Below are 6,810 nucleotides of genomic sequence, written 5' to 3'. Positions count from 1 at the left end.
CTTGGACATGTTACTTAATTTCCCCAAGTTTCCATTTATTTACCTATAAAATTATGTTAATAACTGATCTTAGGGATTGCTGGAGAATCAAATCAAGGGAATGCTTTAAAAAAAGGTAATTTGTAAACTGACGAGGACTGGACAAATGTGAGTTTCTGTCATTGCCATGTTAAGGAGCTTCATTTAGTGCTGATTCTCAGATGTGCTTATGGTACTTGAGTAACGCAGTAGTTTTATTCGGACAATGTTTTTCTCTTCCTTCACTTATATTGTTTGGCTGATAAAGTGATGTTGAATGGATGGGTCTAGATTAGATTGGACAGGCAGTGATGCATATTGTCAGGGTAGAATTTCAGGAGGTTCTAATATCACTTCTCTCATTCTTGGACAGGGTCATTTTGGTCTTTGTATCAAATACCTAGAAAAATGAAGTGTATGCTACATTTGTAAGAATTTCTTCCAGGTTTGCTTTTTTCCTACCTCCTTTTCTCTACTGCCTCTTTCCCTCTTTCCTTCTTACTTTTGTTCTTCATTTCTTGGATTAGTGTACTATCACTAATTCCTTGTGTACAAGTAATGACTTGGGGTAAGAAATTAAAAAAATGTATATCAAATGACCCAAAAGATACTTAGGCACTTAGGATCGTGCTGTGGTTACTGGGTGGGACTTCTTAGACCTGATCTGTGTTGGATGAAATGACCTTCATTTTTTTTTGCCTCTGTCTTTTCAGGAAACTTGGATCTGACTGGTCAGAAGCAGGTATTCAAAGCAGAGAACAACCCCTGGGTCACCCCGATCGCTGACCAGTTCCAGCTTGGTGTGTCCCATGTATTTGAGTATATCCGTTCCGAGACGTACAAGTAGTAAGTAGACTATGATTTTCTAAAAGTCGTAGATTGTGGTTTTATAGTATTTTTAATTATGCCATTTTAAAAACTATCATATGACATCATTGTATCTGTGGCAGTTAGCTCATAGCATTTTTAAATGTTTTATTAATAACCACATGTAGTAATTGTCTTCTTATTTATAGATGATTTTAATTGACGTTGTCAAAGGGAATTTATGCCAATTTTGTTTAGAAATTTTTAAGGTATTGTATTAGTTGAGTATTCATGGCACTAAGGAAATTAGCCAGACACATTAAGATCAGAACATACTTTTTTCCTCCCTTGAATGCAAAGAATAACAGCTGTTACGAACAAAATTGTTAAGCAGTTTGTTCATAAAATGAGAAGAGAATACTAGGAACACATCATTCTATTCTTTAAAAGCTTCTACTCTAGTGAAATAATCTCTCCAAGAGAAGAAGGAAAGGCAGAAAAAGAGGAGGAGGAATCAGCTGGCTTAAGACACAGAGTCAGAATCCCTCAAGCGTTCACCTCAGGCCAGGCGACTGGGGAGCCAGCCCTAACACCTCGCTGCATCTACCTCTCTCTTCCTCAGTGTTCACAGGTTGGGAAGAACTCTGCCACCCCTGCCTGCTCTGTCGTCACCTCTTCTGTCATTATTTTCCCCTCATTCTGTCCCCTCCCCCATATTGAGATGATCAGTTATCTCATGCTTCAATGACCCCTGCCTGATGCTGAAATTTAGTCACCTCTAGTTTTAAACAAATGCAAAAGACTTGAAAAAATTCATAGTTAAATTTAATCTGTTTTTGTGTTCATTACCAACATTGAAAATTTAATATCCCAACTATTAGAGAAAAGGTAGAGGATGATCAAAGGTCATGTTTGGGTGGGTGAGAGTTTCTTTTTTTTTGGTATCAGAAAAATGCCCAACACTCAATAGGGCCCTCACTGGGCCAGCGGGTCGGTGCTGACTGACAGGGCGGGACCACTGCCTCTGGTCCTGCAGCCTCCTCTCCACACCTCATGCTCCCGGTCACACGTCTAGGGCGTGTTATGGTCATAATCCCATCCGACAGAATCACAGAGATGAGCTGTGAAAAACAGATCTAAATAGACTAAAATTGCCAAAATGATGGCACATCCTCTTTTATGCAGGCAGCTTAAATCTTTAGAGGTAGCACCATGACAATGATAGTATATCTTAAGACTTAAGAGTAAAACGAGAGACATATAGGATGTGCGTTATTGTTTCATGCGCCACATAGTTACGCGCAATTATTATTGGTCTGTAGTTTCGTTAAACACGGATATAGCTTGTCCTCGGAAATTGGTTTAATTAGTGAAAATACAATTGCAAATTTAGATTGTTGTTCATTTTGTTCCTCTTAAATTGTTAACCATTGCTATCACTGGTTGTAGATAGAGGTCTAACTTTTTGTTAGTAAATGGGAGGCTACTTAGAGCTCGGTGTGTAGGGAATTAGAAAATATTGTGTATATTTTAACATACAGAAAATATGCAGCCAAGCTTCTCTTAATCCAGAACTGGGGGAAATACTCTGATTATTATTCTGGTTAACCATTTTTTCTTTAACTATACATTAATTTATAATTTACAGAGAATTACTATATATCACATATAAAAGTGCTTCTAATTTTAATTTCATTTTACAAGATTAAGTTGCGAATTTATGAATTTTGTATTACCTCAGAGTCATTATTAGGCAATTAATCACCATTATATGCTACTATGAACGATTTCTGTTTGAATGTGGTTAGTTAGTATTCTGGGTGAACGAGAGGTTCATTGCTTTGATTGAGTTAATTGGTAGGTTATTGAAAGGGAAGATATGACACGGCATTTTAATCAGTGACATAGTTGATGTATATATTCCTGTCTCTGTTGCTGGCACCCTTTATTTGGGGATCAGAGTAATCTAAGCATTTTGCCTCCTAGCTTACCTTTTTGTGTTCAGTTTCCTCATGAAAAATTATATTTTATACAGTTAAACCAATGTTAAAAAGCTTAAGTAAGCATAGGAGAGTCATTGTCCCCTTTCCAAGGGGACCAGTCTGTCACCTGGTTGCTGTTTTTAGAGAAGTCCGTGTGAGCCTCTGCTGGGAGAATACACTTGACAGGAGCTTCTTGAGGGAGCTTCACTCTTTTATCAAACATCCCAGCCCAAAACATGGACTATTAACTAAACCAGACACTGAGTCAGACTCTTAGGCGTGTTAAAAAATATATATACTTGTACAAAAATGCCACTGTTATTGCTTCACTAATTTTTAAAACTTAGGTTCCTCTTTTATATGAATATATACACCTATTAATATATATTATTTTAATTACTAATACACACTATTTTTAAAATTTAGATTCCTTTATATGAATAGATATATGTTAGTGTATCCTCATGTAACTGGGACCCAGTTTAATTCTTTAATATTCTTAAGCAACTGCTTCATAATTAGAAGACTTTTAGTATCCCAACTAGCTGAAAAAAATATTACTTAATTACTTAATTAGCAGGTACTTGGCTGCTTTTTGAAAGTCATTCAAGAAAATAATGTATTCACTATACTCATGTTTTAAAAAAATACAAATTTCACAAATAAGTACCTTATTCTCTATTCTAAAACCTATAATTTCCAATCTTCATTTTTTTGTCTTTTTATATAAACCACATTCACTCCTCCAATAAAAAAAATCCTTCTTTTCTATATAGATCTTTAGACTATCATGATAGCATGTTTTAATTTTGTTTCAGTGCTGCAAACACTAGTGAACCTCCTTCCTTTCTTTTCCCCCTAACCAATTGACCTGTTACCTAAGCGAGAACAGTAAAGAACTTCCCAGCATGTTTCATTTTCATTCACGTCTGTGGTTGACTTTCACAGTGACCTTCGTGTTCTAAGCACACCCTCAGAGGCCTCTGACTCTAGAGCAGTGACAGGCCGAGAAGATGGATTATCTGATTTCCAGGCTTTAATGGGCTCCAAGAGGAGATATGGACGTTTGAAACAAAACAGTGAAGTCAGGGTTTAGGAAGAATCAAAAGACTCTGAGAGGATTTAACTTCATGAAGATGTGAGCTTTTGCAGTTAAGGCAGAGGAGGTGTGGGTAGGCGTGGCGGGGAGGATGTTGAGGTATGTAGTTCTTCAGGAGATGGTTCTTTTGAGTACATTTTGGGCATTTATCATGTCTTCCTCATCATCTCTCAAGTGGAGATTACTCTTTGTTCATTTATCGTACTATCAGCAAAGGGAACAAACAGACTGGCTGGTGTCATAGCATTGCCCATTCATTAAAAGTTACTCCCTCTGTTAAAATAATTTGCTCTGTCATGTGGTTGTAGATCAAACTCTATAAGCACATGAGTGTTTTTAGGCCGTTGTTGAGTTATAGTCGCTTTTTAGCTCATTGTTCGATGGTCCTCGTCTCCTCGATGACCCCTCTTCTTTCTGTGAAGCAGAATTATGATGGAAGAGTCACCGTTTGTTAAGTTCCAGAAGGCAGATTTTTTTTTTTTTTTCCCTAGGAGGAGAAGTCAGATTGGAGTCAGGATCCTTGACAAGATTCTTTGTGAAAGGGAGTAACTCGCACTTTTCACATTTCCATCAAGGAAGGGGCATAGAAACCGCAAGCCATTTTAAAAGCTGACAGGTTAACTCTTAACAAAAGAAGAGGTTTGACAAATGTTAGGCTGCAAACGCGTCAGTTGAAAGAGGCATCTAGAAAACAGGCACCCTCACGAAGCCTGCAATTTGTGAAGCATGGCAGTCCTAAGACCTTATTTCCAGGGTGGCATGACTCTGTGGATGCTTCTCTGTCTTCTTCCTGTCTTGTGACTTGCTTTTCTCTCTAGAGAAAGGTGCCACTTTCGTTTTGCTTTATTTTCATGTTTGGTCTTAAATGAGGATTGGTCATACTGTTATTCGTGTTAGTTAATAGAAACATTTTAACAAAGCAATGCTTCGTGAATGGTGGGCAATGAGGAAAATGCTGGCAGTTTCTCTTCTCTAGAAGGAATCTGGCAACATCAGTCATCCTGTTCGATGTGGAAGGAAGGACATTTTTATTTGCTGGTTGTTGTTTCTCAATTTGTTGTACTTGTAGAATTAAAACTAAGGGTTTTCTTTTTTCTGTACTGTGTACAAACCTGTCAGAGGTTATTATGGACATAAATGGGCTTTATTAAACAACTGCTATATCCCCTAATGGCTGCTGAGTCAGTGGTCTGAAGGTTCTTAAATAACAGACATAACTGGTCTACCAAAAGACTAGAGCATTTAAAACTTAATCGGTGATCCCATTCATTTTTTTTTTCTGGTCCAAGGTTCTCTTTGATTTTTGATTTTTATTTTTTGATCTCATTCATTTAAGACAGCTCTTTGAAGGAGGAATTTATGTCTAACAAAAACTGTATAAACCTTGTTATTTTCTTGTGAAGTATAAATGAATGCACAGAGCTAGCAGATGGTTTTGTAAATATCACAAGACAGAGGAGAGGGTTAAACTGCCAGGACCTTTCCAGCAGTTAGCAAATTTTACGTGGTGACAGTCAGTATGCAGAACAGTGTAGACTTTTCTTTATCTTTACTGTATCTGAAAATAGCTCAAATTAAACCAGAGAAAAACAATATTTCTTTATAGTAGCCTTGAAAATGAAGAATGAGTTTTTTTCCTAAAGGTTGTGACGTATTGTTTTTATTTTAAAAAGTTGACTAAATATTGTGTTCTTAATAATTTATATTTCCTTTATAGATGCTACATGTGAATATTTTGGTTCTTTTTTAAGTTAATAAGTGTATTATCACATTTCCTCCATAATACAAAATATGATTCAAACTTTTGACATCTCTGAACCTATTTGCGTGCAAATTTGTTATATTTGACTAACATTGCTAAGAAATATCTAGGAGAAAATGTAAACCCATAAAATGCGTTATATTTTGGGTAGTATTATGCCATATTTCTTATCTCACTTTAAATGGTACAGTTATATAGCGTTCCTTTTTCTCCAGGTAGTATGTTCTCAGTGCACAGAGTTGAAGGATGTTCATTTCACTATTGAATAAATGTAAGTTAGGGTGTAGTATCAGCTATTGATCTTTGACTTAGTCACTCAACTCTTTCTTGATGTGGCCATGAGTTATTAATCGCCTGGTAAAATAATACCTCCCCTCTTAAGGTGATAGGAGAAAAAATGACATTTTGAGGGAGAGTACATAACAGTTTTCTCTCTTCCAGGTTTTTTGACAGATTGCTGCATGTAATTTACATTTAAAAGAATTTTTGCTTTCCTGCTATTTAAATTGTTTAGCACTATTATTCAGATATACTTCTCAGGTAATTAGTATTTTTCCTTTTTCTTTATGCATTTTCACAATTTTTCAATACGTAATGTTTTTACAAGCCTGTGAAGCTTTACTTTTCTACAATTTTATCGCTCGTGCAAAATGGTTCCAGCTTTTAACATGGAAGGTGCTACCCATTTGACATTTCCATGCACTTGGATTCTGGGAGAGCTACAGTAGGGAACCTCCACCGCTTTATCCCCCAAACTTAGGAAGGTCAAAGGTGAACCCAGATAGGGTTTAAACACCAGCTTCAGGAGGCTAGCCTGGTATTCTTGGAGGCATCGAGGAAACCCCATCTTATACATATTCTAGACTGTTTGTTTTTCACTCCGATGTGCCTTTGGTACAAGTCCAGATTTGGAAGAGTTTCCCTCACGTATCCATGTTCATTCTCTGGCCTTCTAATGTGGTCACGCCTCAGGCACGCTGTGCTGGCTGCCAGGCTCCGCAGGGGCCTGGCGGGGTCAGGCTGGACCGGTGAGCAGGCGCTCTGTCAGTCTCGCTGCATTTCACTTCAGTGACTGGTGCATGTATCATTAAAGAGTCGTGAATTAATTGAGAGGGAAACAGGGAAACCAGCACACCGCTACA

Source organism: Pteropus vampyrus, unplaced genomic scaffold (genome assembly GCF_000151845.1).
Source record: "Pteropus vampyrus isolate Shadow unplaced genomic scaffold, Pvam_2.0 Scaffold96, whole genome shotgun sequence".
In the NCBI taxonomy this organism is placed as follows: domain Eukaryota; kingdom Metazoa; phylum Chordata; class Mammalia; order Chiroptera; family Pteropodidae; genus Pteropus; species Pteropus vampyrus.
This window is presented reverse-complemented; position numbering follows the sequence as displayed.